This window comes from Gouania willdenowi, chromosome 16, assembly GCF_900634775.1.
Source record: "Gouania willdenowi chromosome 16, fGouWil2.1, whole genome shotgun sequence".
NCBI lineage: Eukaryota > Metazoa > Chordata > Actinopteri > Blenniiformes > Gobiesocidae > Gouania > Gouania willdenowi.
This window is the reverse complement of record NC_041059.1, coordinates 19,453,860-19,462,700: the sequence shown is the minus strand read 5'-3', so window position 1 is coordinate 19,462,700 and position 8,841 is coordinate 19,453,860.

Sequence of the window (8,841 nt, the reverse complement as noted above, 5' to 3'; positions counted from 1 at the left end):
TATTTTTTTTTTCAATTAAAATATAGAGTGTCACATTTGAATCATTTTCTTAAAGATTAAATTACTATTTATTGACCTGATATGGGATGGTATCATAGTTACTATAATACACACAGACAGATTAGATGTGATCAATACGTAAAGCCACATAATCACAAGTTCTGATTGAATTCGCCCAATGTGACGGAAAAAAAAATAAAAAAAATATATATATATATATATATATATATATATATATATATAATCACTTGAAAAAACATTAGTCGACAAAAACTGATGAAGAAATTTTAGTCAACGAAACAAACAGTGGTTTCTATACAACATTTTATAAGTATCATTTGTCCTTCAAGAAATAAACCAACTTCTGCAAGCAAACAACTACAAACTAAATTAGAACAATTACTGTATATGTATAAAGCTTTTACCTACAACTGTGTCATTACCAAACATCCTCATCACTATTTTGACGCAAAACAAATCAATCCAATTGTTATATTCTTGTTCTGAATTGTGTACGGTGACCTGTATAATAACTGCACACTGTAACTTTGTTAATAATTATTATAATCAGCCAATATTCAGGAGGGACCATCGTCCATAACTCTCTTTACTCACTGTTTACTAGGGGTGTTGAATAAAAATTGATTCAGCAATGTATATCGCGATATTACGTCGCGCGATTCTAGGATCGATTGAAAATGCATTCATATCGATTTTTTTTTTATTAAAAAAAAAAAAATCTTTTTTTTGACACTTTCTCATGTAAAAAAAAGGCTTTTTTTTGCCCACACAAGCTGGTCAGCATGCCCACTGCCCAGCATGTTGACCAGCTTGTGTTTTTTCAATAACATCTAAAAAGAAAGTACTACCTTTCTGCATGTATTTGTTGTTCTAGGCATATACGTACCTCAGTTAAGTTGCACTAAAGCCAAAGTCAGATTGTATATTATTATTGTATTTTGGCACATGGCATGTTCAAGCCAATGTTTTCAGTGAAAAATATGCCAACAACATATATTTCATACATAATGTTCAAATTTACAGATTAGTTGTTTCTTAAGTCATATATTATATATATATATATATATAAAATGGCCTTATACTTCTTATACTTATATCGTATTGTATCGTGACCTACGTATCAGGATACAAATCGTATCGCCAGATGCCAGGCAATACACACCTTTACTATTTACTATAACATGCTACTGTGTGTACTATACCAAAAAATACAACCACTATTGGATAGTTACATGTCATTTCATGAGATTTCATTGCCCCAACCAACAAAAAAAAAATCTATTTTACACTGTAGTTACACCAGTATTCTTCATATTAGTAGGAAATGTGATGCAAAAGTAATGTCACATGGCATGATGATTAAAGAAGTAACAGGCAGTGCTTTTACCAACGCCCACCCAGGTTGTGATACAAATCATCTAATCCAGTGATTCCCAAACTTTATCTGTTGCGCCACCCCCTTTGAAGATTGAAACATTTTCACGGCCCCCCATTGAAACTAAATTTCAATAAAAATGCGTTAAAAAAAATTTTAAATTATTGAAAAAGGTAAAAAAATGTTGATTACTCATCTAAACTCATACCAAAAATGACGTAAAATAATAATTAGGTAATAATTAAGAGTATTTTTCTGATTTCTATGCTCAGTGTTCAGTAAGACCATGGCTCTCCCTCCTTTAGACCAAGACTATTCAAACAGGGGTTCGTGCGCCAAATGCAGTCCAGCATCAACCCACAAGTGGCCCAGCTTGTGATCCATCAAAAAAGTAGAGGAATAAAACAGAAAAATTTACTTTACAGAATCCTCTACAGACATTGAACGCAGCGTTCGTGTTGTTTCAGTGGCGTCTTACTCAGCCCTGAACATTTGAATTAACACAGAATATTGCAATACTGTATTATCACCTTCACTGTGCAGGTATGTATGACGTAAGCCTGGTGCATGAGACCGAATTAATCTTTCAATCATTTTGCGAATAGAGTGACTTCTAACCTCAAAGCGTGACTTCATAAAAACACCTTTTGATGTGCCACTGTCAGATGTCTCTAAAGTGTTTACTTCAAGAGGGAAAAACTATTCTCACTTCTGCTTTGCACAGTTTTTCCTTAAATTAAATCTAACTTTAATTCTCACAAAATTTTACAATCTCAAATTTCTCTGTATTGAACCTTTACTTGTATTTTTACATTAAATTTGTAGTTTTTTGTTTTATTATTCCACAGAATTTGTCTTGTTTTCCATTAAACATAGATTTGTTTCACAAACTCCAAAATATAATAACGCAGCCACGCCTTTAACTAAGCTGTAATTTAGCTCTAATGTCTATAAGAAAAGTCAACACCCGCGAGGGCTTCTAAACGTTCCTGCATTCAGACAGAGAGGAATAAACAACAACCATATGCTGTTAACATGTCTAAAACCTACATGTAGCACTTATAGTCACATACAGGGGTGGACTGGCTATCTGGCATACGTGGGCCGGTCCGATCCGCTACGTTTTGGCAGACATTGTAACAGGTGGCTAAAAAAAAGTGGCAAAAAAAAAAGAGTATAAAGTGACTAAAATGGGCAAAAAGCAGTCTGGAGTGGCCAAAAAATGGGCAAATAAAGAGAAACCAGGTGGTATGTAATGGCAAAGAGTAGCTTAAATTGGCAAAATGTGGTAAACAATAGTGAAAAAGGGGAAATGTGGAACAAAAAGAGGTCAAATGTAGCAGAAAAAGGAAACAAGTGGGTTTTATTTGGATGAAAAGTGGCCCAAAAGAAATTTAAGAAAGGACAAAAACAATCAAAAACAACTTTCCAAAATGGACAAAAATAGGAAAAAAGGGATATATATTGGCAAAAGGTAGCTAAAGTCTGAAAAAAGTTTCATAACGTTTTGAAAAGGGGCAAAAATGAGACAAAGGAGTTAAAAGTTCCCCCCTTTTAAGGTTTTCTGAGGGAAATAAAATGAAGACATAAAAAACCACACGTTGAGCATCACTGACTTATTTAATACTACTTCTACATGGTGTCGCTGATATTGTAGTGGGCTGGTCTGGACTATGTCCCCGTCCACCCGTGGTCACACGTAAATGTGTTGCATGTAGTTACAGTTTGTTAGAAATACACAATTAAAGAATGAAATCCTACAGACTGTCATGGGGATTTCAATGTGTTAACAACCTCAGGTTTTAGTTGTCACCATTACAAAAGTCCAACACAATTTAGATCTTTCATCAATAATCAAATTAATGAATTTTTTTTTTTTTGTTGCTAATTTTGTCCTTTGTAGCATGGTTTGATTGAATATTTGGAGCTATGCTAACAAGCATTATTAAACACTGTTTTTAACATGAACCCAGAGCAAAGATGACGAGTGCTAACCTGTGTGCTAAGGTTAGCACTCGTTTGCCCTACTTACCTTCAGAAGAAGGTGCCAGAAGAACTTGGATGCATTTGAAGAAACATCTTTGGTCACGACTATATTAGCCAGTGCAGCAATATTTAATATTGCTGCCTTAGCTCCCTGTATGAGCTTTAGGATTGATTTTAAGTTCCTTTTACCGGGTGTTTAAATCTGTCAATATAGTTCTGCTCCTCCTCACCTCTCTGATTCACTTTTATCTTAGTCCTCAAGGACCCTAAGGTCCTCTGGCACAGGCCTTTCAATAATACCAGAAAACCAATAGACAAACCCCATGGAGGGGCATATTTGACTTCTCTCCTCGCCTTTGGAAAGGCCTGCCAGAGAGCCTCAGGGCCTTCGAGAAAATTGAGACTCTGAAATGCAAGCTCATAATGGGCCCTCTTTTACTGCCTGTATCCTAGCACTGTTTCCTGCCTTTACAAAATATTGTGCAGAATTGTGCGCTAACTTTACTTGACTCATGTTTGCAGTTGATAAAGTCTGACGGACTGAGAATTTTTACTGTCAAATGGGCAAAATAGCACGAGCAATTGGATATCGGTCCGAAAACGAATATCGGATTTTATTGGATTGCATCTAAAATCTCCGATATAAGTGCTCCGATAAATTTTTGTTGTTTTTGTCCCCACCCTCAGTTGTTCCCACCATATACTGACAGTAAAAAATAACTGAAGTGAACTTGAATTGTTGACTATTGTTCTCTGTTTGAGTAACATCACTTGATCAAGCATTTTCTAACATTCCACAATGCAAAATAAGTAATAAAAGTGTGTATGATTCGTGCTGATATCGTATTGTATCGATATCGGCCATTACTCAAGGCTGCAATATCGGTATTGTATCAGAAGTGAAAAAGTTGTATCGGGATGTCCCTAGTATTTGCCTCTAATCAATATGGAAGTCGAAGATGTCTCTGGCATAAGGTGTAAAATATGGATGTGGATTGATCAGTTTAACACATGCAATGTGATTTACTACACCTGGAAGTGATGGCAGTGGCTGTCTCACCTTTACTCACAGAAGAAACAAAAGATGATGGAAAGGACTGATCTTTTCTGCTTAAATCAGCATTATTGGAATGAATGAATACATAAATCATTGGAATTATTAGCTTTTTTCCCCTGTAGTTTCCATGCCATTTGCGTGTGCATCCAATTATAATTGTTTTAGAAAACAGGTGATGTCAACCATAGTCAAATTTGGAGTCCTATTCTAGTGCACTTTACTAGTTAAGCAAAACATTGTCATCAGCTGTACTAGCATCAGTGACTATTTATGAATTGAATGATTGATCAGTGCCTGATTTGATTTAGCAATAGCTTCCCACACTGTTTATAGCATTGCTATCTGCGGTTGTGTTAGCTTGCGTCAATAATGTGCACATTTGTGGCAGATCCTCTGCCTAATCCCACAGCGTAAAAGCGAGCTATGTGTTGGTGCTATACCTGAAAAACATCATAGTGTGTTGCATCATTCTCGCAGTGAATGATTAGTTGTTGCTGACCAGACTAGCCAGTGAGCAGGTAGATGTATGCTGTTACATCATCATGCCCGAAAAGTACTGTCGAGCTTTCTTCATAAAGATCAGTTTTTAGAATATGCAACACTGGGAGCTTTAAAGACGAATTCTGAGCTCCTACAGTATAATGCTGTATTTATGATTAGAAATGTATGTGTTCTCACATTGAAGTCACTGGATCTTAAGAACTCACTATGATTCACGTTTCAAAACTACATCCTAAAATAAACGAATCTAATCAATTAGTATTAATCACAGCACAGAAATAATGTTACACCTGTCCCAATTCCACAGGAGTTGGGACATATGAGAAAATAGATGAAATACTTGGCAGAAACGACCCAAAGAACTGGTTCCAGAGGTTGATGCCAACTTCCTTGGGGTTATACCTGTACATGATCTATTTCCAACCCTGTTCACCCGTCAACCTAACCTGGCAGGAGCCAGACTGATGTGTAGAACTCCCTCTAACTCAAGTTCTCCACATCGATCTGGGTCTGTGTCTGGCCAATCCTTTCGGGAGGGACATGAACAGAATGCTTGAAGCTGATTGGGCGAAGCGTCTGTCCACCATGATTTGTTTTAGCCAATCACATGGTAACAAATAATAATGTCATCATTGGCATGCGCTGCTGAGACGCTGCTACAACAACAACAAGGCTCCGCTGGTGAAAACTTTCTTTTGGGATAGTAATGCTCCGGTCATTATGTCATTGAGTGACTTTCGCCGTTTTTGCAACACGAGTATGCGAGTTAAGGGTATGTTAACCATCCTCCTGCGTCGACATCTTTCTATTTTAATTTGGAGCTATGCTAATAGCGGTAACCCAGCTAGTAACCTACCCAGCAACATGTGCCAGTTTTCCTTTGGCGCTTCTGCCTTCGTCACACCCGGATATCCCGCCCAAAACCACAAAACTGCCTCATGATTGGTTCTAACCACATCGGTTCAAATTTGAAAGGCAAAGGCGGGAACGGTACAAGATGGATTCTAGTGTTTGTGAACACCAGGAGAATCCATCTTGCAGGCAAGGTTACTATCAACCTAATACATTTTAAGATATTATAAACTATTTGAAATTTTAACTGTAGTTTCCCATACAAATGTTTCTGTTTTTTGATTTTTCATGAATCTGAAATTTGGAATCGTTCTTGAACCAGTATTTTTTTTTCCATTTAGTAGAAACAACATTGTTCTTTCAGAGTTCATATTGCATATATCAGCCCTAACTGGGTGTGAATCAGCATAAAGAGAGCGATTGGATGTGCCTGCTTTGTGATAATTGTGTTAATTAAAGGTGTTTTTGTGTTTCCGAGTTTTAATGACAAGTTGTTGTCCAGTTTCTTTAGAAATAATTAGTGTTTTAGTCGCTGCAGTCTTCAGTAAGCAGTTTTCTTTGGTTATAAATACACTATATTGTGATGTGGATGTTAGGTTGTTTTTGGCACAAATGGTCTCCAATTTGTAGAGTTCTTTTGGTGTTTCAAAGAAACTGCAGAAACTCCTATTTTGCATTTTTCTATATTTCTCTATTTGTAAATAGCTCCAATTCTGGAGCAGTTATGGGAAGCAGTATTTGACTTTATGTTCATTATGTCCCTGTCTTACTGCTCGTCAGTCTCTTTGTCTTTCTGTCTCCCTGGCAGCTTGTCTTTATCACTTCACTCTCTCTTTCCTTTTCCTCCCTCTTTCTGCCTCTCCATCTTCCTGCTCCGAGAACTGGGTTTTAATCAGTGCTGTAATTGGGAACTCCCTGCTGTGCGCGCACGCACACACACACACACGCACACAATCCCCCTGGCAATGAGTGTGTGTGTGTGTTGTGGGGGCAGCTAGGAGAAAGATATGGAGAGATAAGGATAATGAAAGGAGTTGAGTTTTCGAAATGCAGGCCAACTCACCAACTCAACAATCTGTGTGCTGTGAAACACTGGGTGGAAGTGGAGCTATGCAGCCAAACTATAATTATCTGAGAGGAAAATTACATCTCCAAAGGTTTATTACAAAGCTGCACCAGGATGTGCTTGAATTGCTCTTTCGACTTAACGCAGTTAGGGTCTTCAACCTTATATATGCTTACCTTCGGTTTTAAGCATGCAATTTGGAAATGACCTGGGGCCTCATTTATAAAACACTGAGTAGAATCTACACTAAAAGTGAACATCCGTCAAAAATCTGAAAATGCACTACACCAAAATAATTCTAGTTTATAAAACCGTGCAGAGGTCATCTGCACACACTTTTCCCTTTATAAATCATAGCCCAGCTAGAAGTAACCACAGGTGAATTCACTTCATGTGCCGCCCTCGACACACCCACATTCTACCATAAATGGTCAATGCAAAGAAGCTCATGAATGGTTTTTGCATCAAAACAAGCGGCTGACCAATGAGATTCTACGATCGTTGATGGCAGAAGTGACAAGGAAAAGGACTTTCAGAATGAGGAAGAGATGCGTGTGAGTAATGAAGGGTAGAAAAAAGAGGATTTAAGTCCCGTCTACATGGAGATGGGTTTTAATGAAAAACGCTCAAGTTTTTTTATCGTTTACACCTCGCGTCCACACGGCAACAACGATTTGCAAGCCGAATATGATAACTTCTGCTCTCAGAGTGGGAAAGTCTGTGAACGCCACCCGCTGGGTCGCCGTGCGAACGTGGTATACTCATACTCTACAAACGATGACGCCATCATCATCGATTTTATACGCATCCTCAGGTGTCTTCTTCTTTCTCTTCTGTATTTATGTCTGAGTGGACCCCACAAGGCATATTACTGCCCTCCACTGGTCTTTTATTGTAAAGACTAGATCCTCCCGTATGATCCAGTGTCATGTAGGACCTGCAGCACAGCCTTAAAAATCATCTGGTGGTTCTCATTGTGACCAAATAAAGAAAAAAAACGAAAAAAAAAAACCTCCACTCCTAATACAAACATGCTTTCAAATAGATGCTGCCTTCCTCTCTGTGTCTTCTTCCCTGTTTTGGTGTATTTCTGTGGCAGCATTACAGCGCGGCCCCTGTTTACTACAGCGTTTTCAGCCTTTTTATGTGGACGCACACATAATTACCCATTTTAGGTGAAAGCGTTTCCGATTTGTGTCTGTGTGAACAGGGCCTTATTGACCACCTCACCATCTGTACTTTTGTTTTCCCACGTCTCTAAAGTGTCGGTGCCACAGTGTCACATTTAGCCTACCGGTGAGCACATTCTCACGCTATGTTTATTTTTATAAATCACAACCTTTGCTTGGGAAGTGGCGGGCGCCATGTATAAAGGTATAGAGGATGATTTTCCTGCAGTTTAGAAAATAAACGCCCTCTGCACATGCACAACACTTGTTGCGCTCTCTTGCACACGCCTACGTGTGAACAAACCCCAGTTGTCCTTGTGCACAGCTACAGCTATGTTTACAAGTTGGAGTCGGCACCTCTCATACAAGATTACCTTCCAGAAGAAGATTTGCATTTTTCCCACTATGTCAGACTCGCCACCGGTAAGTGAAAATCCATTTTCAAAATACCCGGTCGTACTGGGCTCGAGCATGAGCACGTACAACGGCTTTACGTAAACATGTCATCAGAATGATTGACAATTAGGAGGACCAATAGAGGAGATGATCTACCCGGAAGTTGAAACCAAAATAACATTGTCCACTATACTTTTAAGTCCTGTTTTTTGCATAAGCATGCTTTTTAAATGAGTTAATATACCTTTTAATCTTTGGTTTTGTTTGTGTTTAGCCCTTGTAGTCCCCCTTTAGTTATTTCTGTAAGTGTTAGTTTATTTAATTATGTGTAGTTTCTAGTTGTTTAATGTTAACACTTTGCTCGTCTCTCCACCTCCCAGTGATGTCACTGTGTTTGGGTTGTGAGTGATTAGCTCCC